The following is a 17,990-nucleotide window of genomic DNA, read 5'->3' as shown; positions in this document are numbered from 1 at the left end:
ACCCTCCCCACACCCAATGGCCTATGTTGCCGCGGGTTACTCAATAAAAAAAAAAAAAAAGTATACGTTTAGTGTGCAAAATATAAACAAAATATTTATACAGATCACCGATGTGGAATGAAAGAAGCTGTTTAATCGACGATTAAGAATAATCTAATTTTTTGATTGAATGTAGAAAATCTCATAAAATGCGAACCCTTGAGATAATATTTTTTAGATAATTTTTCCACTGTATCTACCAAATCTGAACTTACGTCAACACGTTAAATATATGTCTTTCAGAAAAAAAATGTTCATAGGAAAAAATATATTACTAAAAAAAAATAAATACGGATCAAATATTGTCGGGACACCCTCAACATGACAGCATATATGCATATTGCATAAACAGTGAATCCGAGGTAATGCTATAAATATATTTTGAAACGACATTATTATAAATATTTTGAACCAAGTCATTTTTCTTCTATAAGTCTGAAGATATTATAATACAGATTTTGGGAAAAATTCAAATTTTTAGTACATGCCCAGAATGTTGATTTTTCATACACCTAGTTAATATAAATCAGATAATATCATTCGTCGAGTCCTTATCTGACTTACACTTATATTTTTATAGAAATTTTATTTGTTTATGAAATTAGTAGCTGTGTTTCTGGACTTCGCCCGTGAAAAATTGAACAGTTATAATAAAATGCAGCACTCGGCTTATTTTGGTTTTAAAGTATTTCAGTCGGCGGTTTGCTTAGTTTTGTGAACCAATCTGACTGTGGCGGGCAATCCGATTGTGGTAGATTGGATTCAACGATTGTTGTATTCATGTTTGCGTATAATAATACTTCATGAGCTACTAATTGGTGGTTTAAGGTTTTGGTGTACCTCCGCCGCCAAAATTAAAATTTTTAAAAAACGACATTTGTTATTATATATTATTGTTAGAATTACAACAGTAATTGATAAGGCATATTATAATAAACAAAAAAATATTTAAAAAAAAAAAAAAATGTTTATTTAGTGCCACCATTAGGCGTGGTTCGAACTATATTCTAAACAATTCTGGTATTCTCAAAAACAATCTCTGACATCATTTTCCAAATCAATTTAGTAGCTGTTGAGTCTCCAAACCACAACCACATACCAATGCTTTTTATATTAGGTGTATACTATATAATATTGCTCATTTTTTTTTGAAAATATTTCTATGGTACGCGTATAGTAATACTCTTCTATTTTAGCATACGATAAACTGCGGACTAGCACTCTATTGATAATTTTAGTTTCACTTTGATAAAAATATTGTATTGTTTGAAAATTACATTTTTTGAAATAGTAACACACAAAAACTTAAATACACATATTATTATTTGATTTTTCACAGTATAAAATATTATGTTAAATTCGTGTTGTAACGTCTTGTAAGTCAATGTTTCTACTTGTTTTCATTTGATAGGTTTTAATAATAGGTTATTTATAATACACTAGGTAGTCAAAAACTGACAAGGTTAGTAGGAAATGGGCAATGCTATCGAAAAAAAAACTTTTAACGAACGCGCCTATTTTTATTATAATATAATATTATTTTAAAAAATCCGAATTTTACCAAAAACAAATACTAGCTGTGAAAAATCTCAGATTTAAATTGAAAGTTATTCTATTTAGATATTTAAAGTTGTCTGTAATTCAAGACACGCACAGTGCCTACCTATACATAATTCGTGCGTGCCACAACCATAATATTATTGTTGTTGGTTTCTCGACTCTTGAATTATATTGTGTTGCAGCTGCCACCAGAAATACATTTTTATTACAATAAATTATTGTTTACTGTTGGTTTTTGTTCTTCACCTATACCATAATATATATAAATTAAATTATGATGGCCGATTCGTGCTTTATTGACCACATATCTAGATAAAATATCGTTGAGTATAATTTATATGTTTCGGCTTGAACTAGCTACATAGCTTAAACATGCATAAATATTAATGTATTTCGCACTACCTGCAACAACTATAGTGGATAATTACAGAATAACGAAAAACAATATTTAGAATGATATACTAACAAAGATACAAATCTAATGTTAAAATATTAAGAAAAACTAATGTCAAAAGATTTAATAAAAAAATATGAATATTGTTTCGAAGAAAATACTTCATGCCGATTTAAACACATTAGACCCATACCAAAATCTAATGAAGAACTCACAAGTCTACTACCTTTTAGACTATCTCTAAATGAACACATTAAATGTCCACATCCGTTGACATTATGTCTTTTGTGGACTTGAAATTTGACCGGCACATTGCATCAATTATGCGCCGTCTTGTCCAATTATATGAAATTATGAGATTATATATTCGTATTTATATATTATTGACTTAAATTGTTTACTTTCATGATATTAGTAGGTATAATAGGTAGATGCTAAAAATTTAGTCATGTAGTGATGTATTTTATACAGAGTTATGTAGCAGAAATACCTGACAAAATATATAACTTTTGTTCTAGTCAATATTTTATGATTAGTTTTTATTTGTATATAACCTACAGATGCTTGATCTACATGTTTAATAAGACATATTATTTTTTATTTTTTAACACTGAGTATCAACAAATTTAAAATTGATGTATTTTTTTGGAAAAATTAAAAAAATAGCCGATTAGCAAATCTGATTTTTAGAAATTAAAAATGACGGTAAAAACTATCTGAGTCTAGTTTTTTTATTTTTATGATTTTTTAAAATTTTAATATTTTTGTGAAGTAAGAAGTGTCATAGATGCTCATAAATTCAAAAAATCATAACTTTTTCAAAATATTATTTTTGAGAATTTTTGCTTAAAAGTAAATCTTAAATTATTTATTATCCTTAATATTTTCCTTAGTATTTTTCGGCGTCAAACTAGTGTAAATTAAAAATAGATAAACCCTTAATTTAATATTCGGAAATGTATAATCATACTATTTTATTTATGCACGTCAACATATTTTTTGTTTTTCATGTAAACATTCGTTGGCAAATTAAAGGTATTTAAAGTTACATCTTGTTTGGAGATGCTGTAAAAATGTATCGAAAGCAAAACCATTAGGTAAAATATTAATATTGGTTATCTCAAATTAACGATAGTTCACACTATATATAGTTGAATTGTTCTCGCGTGGACACAATATTAAATCAACGCCAAAATTTGCTTAAAATTAAACAGCCTATTTTAGATTAGACCATTATTACAATGTGTAAATATAGTGGTTAACATCTCCGATCGATCGCGCATATTAAATTTTAGGCGAAAAGGTTCTTAAGACAGCTTAAATTAAACACGTTGTTTTGACTAGGTGTTTCACGCTACAGAGCATGCTTGGCTCTAGGGACCTACTTTTATTTATTTTTCTAGAGGGAGAAGGCTTTAATTTACAAAAAAAAAAACACAATATTTTACATTACCAACTCTAATAAGCGTATATTTTTGGTTTTAGCAAAAATATCTAAAATCGCGTCTATGTGATAATAAATATCAATTTGTCAATGTGAATAAAATGTATTAAACGTAAATTGGATAGCCTGTATCCAGTAATTCTTAAAAGAAGCCATGTTATTACTTTCCTTATAGAGTTGAAAACTTCCTTGTGCAGAAGCTACGCTTACTGTTAAAGTTGCCAATACATGGAGTAATGTCATATTGGAATTGATGGAATTGAGAAAGGATAGATTTTATTATAGGGAAACCCTCAGGCCTGGGGGGAAGCACCACCCCATGGCACCGCATCTCACACTGGGTGGATGTTCGCCGCGCGTTTCTACGGTTATTTTCATTTTTATTTTTTTTATCGACCTTTGGAAATTGCACATTTATACTTAAAGTGTTCAAATTACATACGATTTTTACTTAATAATCCTGAATAATTTAGAACATTTTATTATTGAAACATTGCAAAAAAATAGACATACGTACAGTTGGCTCACCTACTTTGGCGAAACGACTTAAAAACTTTATCAATATTTTGCGAGTTGTTTATGAGAACTAGCGAGTCGACTTTCAGAATTTGTTTGCGAGTTACAGAGACAAATTCGGATGGCACCCATCCAGTGTGTAAATTTCACGTAACCCAAATTGTCTTCAAATAATATATAAATTGGTATTAACGATAGCGTGTTAGTACTTCTCTAGAGAAGTTCCAAATTTGTTTTTAAAATTTGAACGCCACTATTTTAGCCACACAAACAACTTCAGAAATTCGTTGTAAGAATTGAAATTTGGTATTTTCAAACTTTTTTTGCCATTGTTTTGCGTAATTATATGTCATTTTTTTGGACTAGTCTTTGATTTTCCTGATTGTTTATTTTTGCGAAAATTAATTTTATCAAATATTTTACATGACATGTAAGATATTGTATATATGCACATGAAAAAAGTTTATGAAGCTTTTGTGTAGATTTTCTCAAGTGAGTCTGTGGATGGGTAAGTAGAAATAAGTAGAAAATAGTATTTGGAATTTAATCAAGTACAAATTTGATGATGAATAGGTACTTTAATTTGCATATTACAAATTCATATATAAATCGCATTTATTTAATTATCTGTGACCATGGATTGTCTTTTTGTGTGACTAAGGTTAGGTTATCAAATATCCGATTTCGTTGAAATTTCAATTTATATGCTTAGAAAACAGATAATTGTGCTTATCTATTTTTGAAATTTTTAGTTTCTAAAAATACAACTTATGAACAACCTTGTATTACATTTTAGATTCTGAGCAGAGCGATAAATGTATTGATTTTGCAATGATGTGTGTTTTTATTTTTTTATTTTATTTATTTATTAAAAAATATTATAAATACATAAGCACGTTTTTTTTTTTTATAATCATTTAAAGTTCAAATTTTGACGAAATTTATCAAATTGATAATTCACAAATTATTTAGTAGTTAAAAATTTATAAAATGTTCAACTTTTATAGTTAAGGATTAAAAATGTTAAACAAATTTCCTAGTAAATAGGTTAAATATAAATTACTTTATTCAGAATAATATCATCAAATATAATTAGTAATATCATAGGCTGTCTGACCGTCATCGCTCAGAATCGTTTTTCTTATACAATGATATTATATCATTGAATTCAAATTTAACACAATCCATTACAGTGACCCACTTTTAAACTGCTGTACAGCAGAGCGACACCCATTTGCCCGCCTTTTTTTAAGCCTTATAATAGCTATTAGATTTTAAAATTTTAACTTCAACATAATTTGCACATTTATCAACACTTGAAAATACAAACATTTAAAATGTTAAATATCTATAAATAGGTTAAAACTAGGTAATCCAAACATGTTTTTCATTTATGTATAGTTATATAGAAAAAGATAAAATATTTTTAAATAACAATAAATTACCAAAATCCTTTTTAGAAAAATCATTATTCCTGTGTGAATACCCAATGTCGTCAAAAATTTAAACTTCAATCGCTCATTAAAAATATATTGATTTGAGTGGATTCCGGTAGAAAATTGTATCTAGTCCATACTTAGAGAGGTCAAAAGTGGACATTTCCAAGTAGGTACTTTTTTAAACGATTGGGAAAAACTAAAAAATAAAGTGAAATACAGGAATATTTCACAACACCAGTTTTCGACCAAATCATAAAAGAATAAACGCAAGGACTTTTCCACTAAATATTTATACCAACATTTTATGCAAGTCATGATGTAATTTTCTAATTATTTTGGCTCTTTATATAAGTAACTTATACATTTTAAATGTATAATTAATGTACTAATCTCTTATCGTTTATTAAAAAAATTACTTGGAAAAATTTTATATAATATATTTTAAAGTATTGACTTATATGTTATAGTAACAAAAAAACATAATATTTAATATTGCAATAATTTTTATGTAATTTATTATGTATACAAGATGTTTCTGGAAAAAATGAGGCACGCTCGAAACCATTTACTATAATTCAGAATAGTGAATTATCCAACTGTGCGTATGATTGCATTAGTAATATTGTTTCTGAAAGTATTATCGACTCTGATTATGAATTCTTCATTCATAAAGAATTATGAAATTCCATTTTGTATTGAAAAATATATTTTTATCGAATAACTTCAAAATAGTTTTGTTGAAAATATAATTATACCGAGAATAAGTACAAGAATATATTGTTTGAAAAACACAACAATGTTGAAATATTAAATGTATGTCTTAATATTTTTATTTTATACAACTAGATAGATATAAGTATTGGTTTTTATTTTTAGAACTATATTGTCAGAATATCGTAACAACTGAATTTTACAGTAAAATGTAACATATTTACGTTGTATTCAATAAATGTCAAATATCTTTATTTGAATGTATCTCTTTCCAAGAAAAAAAAAATTGAAAAATGATACATACACATTTAAATAGATTGAGCTACACTCAGAATTGTTTGTCAAGTGTGGAGATGATTTATCATTGCATTCGAATTTATGCGGTACATAATATTATTATCATTACACGATATATCAAAATTTATCATTTCTATGTATCGAGACGAACGGATTGAGATGAATATGCAATACGCCTAGTCACTATATATATATATATATTTATGTATCTTCTATTATTTGAAACAATGTAGTTTAGTGGGATATTAATAATTAATGCGGTATGATGGTATTTGCCTGCAGTTCGTTAGACTGACAGATGTTCCAATGTAAAGAGTTTCGCATGCATTTTACCGCTATATAGAAATAGCCCTAGAGCTCGACTTTGATCCAGAAAACTTCTATATACCGTGGAGTGAGCACTGCAGCAGAGGAGGACTTCAATATTGCAAACAACGCGTGTATAAGTTTCTCGAGATACTATTGGTTCATCGTTCATCCGGCGTCTACTCCAGTCTCGGTTCAAAATTATAAAACCAATATCTTGTAATATATTATATTATACCCTTATCTCAATAATAATAATAATAATACTATTTCCAATAACATTACATTGTTTGCGTTTGTTTCGCTTACCAATATCTATGTAAAAATGACTGACTGTCTATCTGTCTATCTGGATTACTAAATGTAAGGTTTATTTTTTATTTTAAATATTTTGTGGACAAGAGGCCGATCGTTTTATTTCACTAAAATAAATCGTTATAAATATACCTACTTCTTTTTATATAAATACAAGTACCATACAGTTCTGAATTTAGGAATAGATCGTATAATAATATGTTATTTATTATTTATATCTTATTGAATATCAATTGTTAGGTAGTTTGGTTCATCGAAAAACAGTCGAGCCCTTTATTTTACGCAGTATTAAATTAGGTTCAGGATGTAAATAGGACACAGTAAAAGTGTTTAGCATCGTTCACCTTAATATGAGATTTTACATAGATGTGTATATGAGTATCATATTATTATCTAATAATTAAAATATTACAAACATTGGCATACACAACGATTTATAGATTATTTTTGTATATATAGTTGTAAAAGAACCTATTACTTATAGTGTATTTCTCAGGTGGTTATAAAAAAAAATTGAGTTAAAAATGCAATTTAAGTCATAATATTAAATCATAATTGTTTTGTTTTATTTTTTTTTTTTACCCAAACATGATACGATACACCATAATTGTAGATGTTATCTCAAAATGATTATTCGTTGAGCTCCAGTGTTAGGTAAAGTATTTTCGGCTGATAATGTGCAATATCTAAGGGTCTAGAGGACTCTAAATGAATAAATTTGGTGACCCAATAAAACGTGGTCGAAACTCAAACCATAGGAATAGTGGAATTTGAAGTATGTGGTGCGTACATCACTTCATTTTATTTCCTATGGTATGTGGTCAGCGTGTCTGGCTTGAAAATGCATTACAGTTAACCAAGGTATCCCTCTCATCAACACTATATAATATAGTGGTGAATAGGGATGAACATGTATAATGTATATTATATATAGATATATATTTTTAACTACGGTTAACCATTCGTTAACACATTGTTCGGTATCACTATTTAATCTACTAGGTACTACAGTTTATTTTGATGATCTACACACTCGTTAATATAATAATTATATACTGTATGGTGTTATTCAATGATAATAGATAAAGCACAAAGAAATATTGTTCGTAGAACATTTAAAACTCCGCTCTAAAATATTTTCAATTTACTCGGAATTCACGTATCCGATTTTAAACATTAAAATTTATTTTTATCCATTAAAATGTGTTCAAAATTGCGTGGAAATTACAAAAAAAAAATACCATGGATTAAAATTCTATAAATATGTATTTTTATACAACTATATTATGTTTAAATTCAAATAACAGTATATCATGTCCAATATGATGAGAAACTAAATGGGTAGGTTCCAAAAATTCAAGCAAACAGTTTAGGTGTCAGGTTGACATGAGAATCATGATGATAATATTCTGATCTTACGTACAATTAATATAACGCCTGCTAATCTATATACATCACAACAAATGAAATACCTTTACACAAAACTTTAGATATTTAGATTATATTTTAACTCTAAGCTTAAATCACCTTTTTTCAACAAAAAAACTTAACTCGATACTAATAAAAAAAAGTGCAACCACTCGTAACAAAAATAGCTTCAAATAAATAAGGTCGTAAATACAGTTTGAATCATAAAAATAGGCTGATATAATAAATATTAGACTGTGTATTAAATTTTGTTGTTATAAATTATAAATAATAGTTTAATTTTAACAAAGTTACAACAATTAGATATTATTGCATTTTAATTTTAACAGGAAAAATTGTATTTCATTATTTATTTTGTGGACCAGATTCATTGTTACTGCAGTGTAATAAATCCAATGAAACATATGTAAATAATGTAAAAATATCTATGCTCTTATTTCATGATGCCCTTATTAAGACACTGACAAAATATTTTAATTTTTTTATTTTATAGGTAAAAAACTTAATAATAATAATAAGAAACAGATAAAAGTTATACAATTAATCTATATTAACATAGATAACAGTTATTAATACTAAACTATCTATACCTACCAAAAATATTAATTTTCTAGACCATCCCAATTATAATATTATTCAATGAATAAAACCAATTATATTTATTGATAACATCACATACATCTATATTACAAGCATGGGTACCAAAATTATTTAATCATCAAATGTCAAAAAATTTTCTTCAAAAACAACGAGAAATCCATCAAATTTAATATTATCTTATAAGATCATTGCTGGATATCCGAATAAACAAAGATGTAGGTACACTTGAATATTATTATAAAGAAATTAATATTAACTTTAATTTCTTTTTACCTACGTGTTTATGTTAATCATTAATATTATTGTCAACATCACGTAATGTTTGACTGAATGAGTATAATTTTTTTATTTTTTTTAACGACTTTTGAATATACTTAAATACATAATACATAATATATTATTATCTAATGGAATTAAATATGACGTAATATCTTAAGCTGTTTGTACGTGATGACTACCTGCACGTTTCATCGGTAGTAGTTGCCCACCTAGTTTCACAGAATCATGTATACGTTCAACTGCTGTTAGTACCTGAGTTACCCTGGCAACAAGATGAGGTGGTGAGCTGACTGAGTTTATTCCGCAAAAACCCCACAAGACCTCCGCGGAATATTAAACATAAGTTTCGATTTGATTCATTCGCCAATATTAGCTATTGCTAATTTCTTGGCGTGTATTCATGTGTTGGATATCCAGCAGGTGTAGCATATAATATTATGTTCTAAGAAACTATACCTAAATAATTATATTAACACCACGAAATGTAAAACTAATGCGTGTAAACTGTACAGCTAGTGCGTGTCTACTCTATAAAAATATCATATTAATATTAATCATGCTGAAATATTATTCAATGAGATACTTAAATTTTAAAACTATCAAGCATAAATTTAAACATTCAAATTATTTTATTTTATAAAATTAATTCATCATTCGTACGGCTGTAGAACGGACTGGATTTCTGGTATCTGCAGTCTCACTCCGCTCTCTTTCGTGTAGTATAGAGGTATACAATTACTATTAGATCGATTTCACAGTAAAAATAACCCATTCAATAAAAAAAACTCATACAAATAACCCATTCAATAAAAAAAAACTCATAAAAATAACGAAGACCGTTAAAGCACTTACTGAAACGTATTCAGTTATTAACTATCAAAGTTTTTTTGTAATTTTTAATTTTACAAAAATATTAATATAAACATATCATCACATGGACTAGAATTAAATATGATTTCAAGAATGTGTGTGTGGATGGGGGTCGAAAAAAATATTATCTTCTTTTTTTAAAATGGATTTTAGACAATTCAAAGTTGAACCTATGAACGGAAAACTATACTAAGCAATGCTATAGGTTATCTTAAATGCATCTACCGTAACTTTTTTACCTAGCATATTTTATTCTTCTATATGTCACTCACGACCTCCCCAAGTGACTTTATACTCCCAGTGATGAAGACTGTCGGCAAAGCATATAAAATTCGACCGCTCGTCTCCGAAGAGAATCTTAAAACTAACTTTTGTTTCATGGACCCAAGTTTCGATTGTATAATATGGTAGACAAATTTATGTGATTCTGATAAAATCTGCATGAATTTACCTGTGTTATGATCTAGCAATTGAGCTAACTGCTTAGTTCATAAGTTGCAGGTAGCAAGACCCTTGGTAAAGGATTTCTCAGGTAGGTTTGACAAAATAATTAGACTTGTTGAAAAGTTAAGTTGTTTATTAAATTTCTTCTGCATAAAATATTCTAAGTCCAATTTGACAAGTTGTTATGTTGTCTCTCGCGAAGGTGCTCGTCTGTACTATGGTGAAACACGTCTAATCTACAGGCCGTTCGGGTCTGGTTTTATAGGGCCTCTTGCTCTCCCACTTCCCCCTAGTCTATCGATTTATCTGCGGATTTCACAGGACGTTGTTCAATTAATCATTGATACATTCCCACGTCTGGTTATTCCGACAATCGTATCCTGTTATCGTATTTGCGATATATGTCATACGCCATCCGTTACTTTCCAGATACTATGCACTTCATACATATATATATATATGCATATTCCATAACAATATTTAATTATTATATTCACGCATTTAAGGTGAGATTGTATTACCTATTGTAATGAGATAATTAAGATTAAATATTTAATTGTTATATTCATATATTTAGAATTGAAGGTGAGATTATAGTAATGAGATAACAAGATTCGCATTGCCCTCTCAGTATCCTCCCATAGGTTTTCTATTTGCAGATATGACTTTGATTAATGTGCCATTGTTTATCTAGTTTTTTATGTTGCCAAATGTAGCTGAAGGCGGAACGATCACAATAATATATTATGTGTATTATTGGGTTCGTTACACCTGCACACACACGTGCAAAATTTATAGTCAGATTTTAGTGTGTGTTTCGACATATCTTGTGTCGATTCACACCCTATGATCAACTTAAATTGAAAACGTTAACGTACGTCGTTAGAACTTAGAAGTGCGTTTCAATTGAAACCTATGATGGGCGTTACAAGCCATTAACGGTGAGGAATGCGATCAATTTATCAGAAGATCCCAGTGACTTGGAATGTTGAACTCCTATTGCACTTATTTTTCAATCCATTTTCAACGTACCGCTGTACCAGAAGTCGATGTTTTGGTTTGTCCAGTTTTACGCCGAGAATTTTGGCACCGGTCAACAGATCATTTAAATACACTGGACTCCCGATCTCGATCGTTAGTGGTTGGGTCGAGTCACGGAAGTGTCCTCAGAAAAATATGGCGTGGTTGGAGTTGTCCGACTCAAGCCTCAAGATTTCGTGTTCGGTGTACCCAATCATGAAATTAACGAAATTGAAATCGATGTGCATCTGCTGTTAGTACACTAACGATTTTCTATTAGTACCGTCCAGGGCCATTGGGTCCGTCACCGACCAGCGTCGGTGTCGGTCTCGTTAAGCATTGATGCAAAACAGTCACGTCATTGTGCGTAAGTAATTTATCGATACCTACGACGTACCATCGTGTGGTATTTGTGCGGCGTTATTAACGAGAGGATCTGAATTATATTGTTCGCACTATTAAATCCACTGCCGAGTAGACACCCAAAGTGTCACGTTTACACGTTTGCATGCCGTTTGAGTCCCGTCAATCGCCTATCAACGTGATTGAGTTCCGAGCGGTATGCGGTTCGTCGGTGCCACATATTTATATAATATTATACAGTACTAGGCAGTGAACTCTCGCCATCAGTTGAGTCCTGGTTGTGTCTAGTTGGCATTGTATGGTATTGTACATGGTAAATATTGATTATGATATATTTATTTATTTTGCATTGTATTTTATTAAATCCATACCTGTTGTTTGTATAAAAAATAAATATATTAGGTAAATTTTATTTTACCATTAAAAACGATGTTATTCCTAATACATTTTGTAAAATCAATGAAATGTTTTGCCAACCAGCAATATGGCGGACATGTGATAATAGCGCTTGAAATCTGTCTTCACTATTTCCTGCGTGCAACGCTACGAGTTACCTTACCTATAGTTAATACAGACATCTGTGGTCGGTGGGCGATTGTAGAGAATTTATACCTATTGCGTAGTACCTATCTTCATCATTTATATTTTATGGTACTATACTAATTATACGACAATTTCATGGAGTGGGCTGTGGGCCTAAACATTTCCATTGAGTAAATAATATTAGATAACTTAATGTATTGTTTTATTGTTTTAATGTATTATATACCTATATATTTAAGTTCCTCCGCGTTACGATAGTCGTCAACCACTCGATAGGATCGTGGTTGGTGTCGTAAACGCATAAGATATTTATTAATTTCCTTACGTAATTATGTATTTATGCGTGACCGAGATTTGTTCATGTCTCAGCTGGATATAAATTAATATTCTTATTGTACAAATAGGTCAAATGTGTTTTTGATATGTTCAGTCTCAATATTTTGTCGTTTTTAAATATGTACCAATTGATTATTATTTATACCAATATTTTTAGTGAAACGTTTGTTATGTAAGCACTAAGCAATGCAATTATGATATTATTCCCTTTTACCATTTAAGTTGTAGTTTTTTGCCTGTTAATTGGATGAAACATCGATATTTTAATTTTATATCATTCGCTCGCTTAGATTCATGTTTAATTTAATTTTTGTCTGGTTGATATAGTCTGTTGTTGACGATTTCATTAATTTGTTAATTTCTTTTACACTCGCTGAATACTTGTTACTGAGATATAAGTGAATCGACTATCATACAATTAATATTTTATAGTAGTGATTATAATTTTGTTAGCGATGAAAAACATAAATAATTATTGCATAATATTTCACTGAATGTTTTGGATTGAAGAGGTATCTGGTTATGAGAGTTGTTTTTATTATTTGAAATATGACGTGAGATGTTTTTTCTTATTGATTTATTTTTAGTCGAAATGATGGTTATTATTTTGAGTCTGTTGTTTGACTTTGGAAGTATTGAGGTTGGTATTTGTCTGAAAGTTTGAACGCCTCTAGTAGAGGGATATATTGTTTGTTTGTTAATTATTGTTGTTGTTGTTGTTGTTGTGTGTGATAATACGAAGAACCTATATTACCTGTATTTATCAACGCTGAACGAAAAGCTTCAAATTTGATAAAGGCTGGTAAAGAATATGCACATGGAACTTTAATGATAACAAAATCAGTACTGATCGTGGTTATTAATAATGTACGTATGTTAGAAATGTATGCATATAATTATTATATATATTTACTAACAATAATACACAAAGCTTAGTCGCTAAAGTGTATTCGTTTGGATTAAAGCATGGACATTATTCAGTGACTCAGTGGTTTTGCTTTAACCAGCTACGCCATAAAGAACTGAAGGAAACTTTTTCTGTTCAAATTTATTGCCCTAATAATAGCCCATATGAAAAATAGATTAATGCATTGGGTTTATCCACATACCACAGCTTCTTGTATAATGTATAGTGTTTAGAAACAAATTAAATATATATTTTGAAAACATTCAATAACCCGTGCAGTGTGCACTGAGAGCTTATATATTAAATTCTGAGCAGAGTGAAGAATAAATTGATTTCACAATGATATGTGTTTTTTTTAATGTCTTTCATCACCCTTTGGATCTCTAAAAATGATCCACAGTTCAATTGTGTGGTTGGTTTTCAGTAGAAAATTGTATCTAGTTAGTACACATAGGTGGTCAGAAGTAAAAATTCCAAAATAATCGGGAGTTTTTTGTTATAATTCAAAAAAGCATAAACGTAAAGGTTTAATATTTTCACGAAATATGTATTATATATTATATAAATTTCTAAAGATTCTACAATTTATAAAATATTTGGGTTCTAAATTCTAATTTAAACTATTAATAGACTTTTAAAGTTGTGCAACTGTTTTAGTTTTTTAAATATGTACATACAATTGTCATTCAAGTCAAAAAGCTAGACAATTAAATACGAGTTTAAAAATATTGAACACGCATAGTCACATTTTTATTTGTATTCGCATGAATTGAAGTTCATATTTTTAAGAAATTAAATATGTTTAACAATTTAGTTATTTTGTTGTAATACAAAAAAAACACTTTTCGAAATAATATTGTATACCGTTATTGATATTTGTTTAATTTTTTAACTAAATAGACTAATTTCAAGCAATTTATACGACGATCCTATTCTCCGTTCTACTGTATGTCAGTAATATTATAATTTGTATATACACAAGTAGGTAGTAAATAATATATTAAATTGGTAAAAAGATATCACGTTACTAATATAACAATAAATTACTAAAAATTATAGCAATAAGTTATAACACATCCTTGGAAATTATTGAAATATTACATACAGTGTCCGCTTGAAATAATTTCTCTTGGACATTTATCGATGAGTTCAAATTATTATCACATCGATTACAGTGACATAATCGATAACGATAGGTTCATTCGAAAACTACAATACAACTTGGTGACTTCCTAGGTCTTTTAATGTGTAAAACACAAAACCTTACCTAGTTCGTAATCTCTTATGAAGACGTATGGCTGCGTTAATCATAACAAGGTTTATGGCTACCTGCACTAAAAATCCCACATAGAAATTAAGATATTTTTTGAATTCATCAAATGGAACTGAAGAATACCTACACAAAAATTTGTCATTTTATATTTTATTTTTAACGATTGTTGATGTTGTTTTTAATACCACTATAATTGTTTTACTATAATTTACACTAAAAATATTTCATTGAAAAGTGTATAATAATAACGTAGGTAACAATTACAATTATTGTGTGAATACTAAATTGGTTTCAATTTTCATAGTATATATCTCTAATTAATATTCTTCTGATAATAAAAAAACCATACTTTTAGGTTCACATCATATTTACTTTTTTATTTTGTATAGAGTCTATAATATAGAATATAGGTATTTAAAATATTTACACAATTTAATTAAAATTAATATTATTATGATAAATAAATTTGTAAGAAAAAAAATGTGAATATCTCAAAACTATTAATACTATTTTAGGTTGTTGCTCGTTATTAAATAAAACGTGATCTATATACTTTGAGAATATATTTTAATAGAAATATTAACTCTCGAGGGGGAGGTATTATATTTTAAGTACGTACTTTAAATCCAAACATTACACTACTCGAGTCTCTTGAGGTTTGTATGGACTAGTGTAAATTAGTAAAACTTGGGTTAACTACGTACAACACTTAATTTTATATTTAACATAAAAATTAGATAAGTTTCCCAAAATCAAAATTATTATTTAGAATTTTTTTCTTAATTTGAAATCCAGTAAGACTAATAAACATTAGATTTTTGGATAAAATAGTTTTATATTTATAACAGTTTTTTTTTTAAAAAGTTTATACTGCTCTAATGTGCTATACAATAGCATCATCAATCCCAATAAATTAAGGAACATATAAATAAGCATAATATTAAAAGAACATATTGTGGTTTTATGAAATGTAACTGTTAAACATTTTTGAAATAAGATAGTGATATATTTTAAATTTAAAAGAAAAATATGTTATAAAATTAAAATTAAATATTTAGGTTTTGTTTAAAGAAATTTTCAAATAAAACGGAAGTCTGCTTAAAATTTAAAACTGCATTTTTTCTGGTCCCAAGACATTAAATATCAACAACATTTTACTGTAATGCCTATTATGTAATTTATATGTACATTATTGTTTAATTGTTAACTATATTAGACAACTATTCGATAATACTATATTATTTAAATAAAACGATGACAATTTTTTTACCCATTCGAAAAGATTAATAATATATTATAATTTATACAATATTAAATTATTGCCTAACAAAGAACAAAATATGTCTTGGTAATATTCAATGCACATGACTTAAGACATAATATTATTATCTATAGATATTATTGTATCTATTATGGACAATGTATATACTCATGTACAATTTGTATTTATCATTTACTTTTGGTTTTTTCAAATACATTTTTAAACATTAGAGCGTTTGTAATATTATAATTTTTAAATTGAAATTGTTTATTCAGCAGAATAAATAATTACTTTTTCGATTTATTTTATTTGAAGTATGTACCACATACACAAAAAGACACAATAAGTAAATTGTCGTACTTATAACGGTATTAGCCATACCAAAATATTTTTTAGATCCTGATAAGAATGACAGTTCAATAATTCAATAGGTGTATAATTCATAGATTTATTTTTGTTTTCGAAGTTAATTGATTTATAGAAAACTACATTAGAGTTGAATCGTACGATATAATTATAGACACGTGTATATACGAATATCAAACTTGTTTATGAACAATACATTTTACATACAATTGTTCTTAACAAATGTTGACAACTTTGTAAACATTGGTATGCATAAAGGCTATAAAATAACGAAACAGTCAAATTATATTTTACTAGAGATGTATAATTGAAAATATTGAATTGAACAGAGTTTGTCACTGAGGCATGAGGTTATAATATTATGGTTTGTCAGGACCGTATACTTTAAAAACATACAAATGTATAAACACGAATTGGCATATAACAGATTTATATTTATTTTTTTGCAGAAGTTATTTTAAATAATCACTAATCTAAAATACAAAATTCTTAACAAATTATAATCGAAAAATGAAATACAATTCTAAAAACTTTTTTTTATGAAAATACATTTTAAGAAAAAGTTATAAATCCTAAAAAAAAAAAAAATTGTTTAGTCCATTAAAAATATTTAAGTAGGTTGGAAGCAGAAAAAATGAGAAAAAGTATAATTATTATATATAAAAAGATGTATAATATAACATAATTACCTTACTTTAAAACAAGCTTGAAACGAGTAGAAAGAAAAGTTAGCTTGTTTCGGTTTGGATTTTATACAATAATACCCTAAGTTAGTCTTTTATCAAAGTTACGGCTCGAGTATTTAATTGAAGATATTGCATTGAAATAGCTTTGTCGTATAATTGGAGTAATAGATATTCAACTCAAAACTAATTTTTTTTGAAGCTGACTTCATCCATTGTTTTAACTTTGTTTTTATTTAAAAAAAATTGATTAATTATATTTTAAAACTATATGTTTTGAGACAGTAACAATGATTTTATAAGGATACAATATTTTACTAACAATATTCAAAAATTTAAAAAAAAAAAATGTGATTTGAATTTTGCTTATTATACTAGAAGAAATTATTAGACGTATTTAAGACAAAAAAAAAATGTTTTTAAAATAAACATTTTATACAATTTATTTTTGAAAATAATAATTGTATAAAATATATAATTTCTAACAAGGCTATTGACAGATTAGTCAAATGTATGAAAGAAAGAAGAAAATAAAATGGGTCTGGCAGTCTGAAAAGTTGTAAAACTTTACACATATAAATATATAAATTGTTTCA

This window comes from Metopolophium dirhodum, chromosome 4, assembly GCF_019925205.1.
Source record: "Metopolophium dirhodum isolate CAU chromosome 4, ASM1992520v1, whole genome shotgun sequence".
In the NCBI taxonomy this organism is placed as follows: Eukaryota; Metazoa; Arthropoda; class Insecta; order Hemiptera; family Aphididae; genus Metopolophium; species Metopolophium dirhodum.
Note: the sequence above shows the minus strand (reverse complement) of the source record.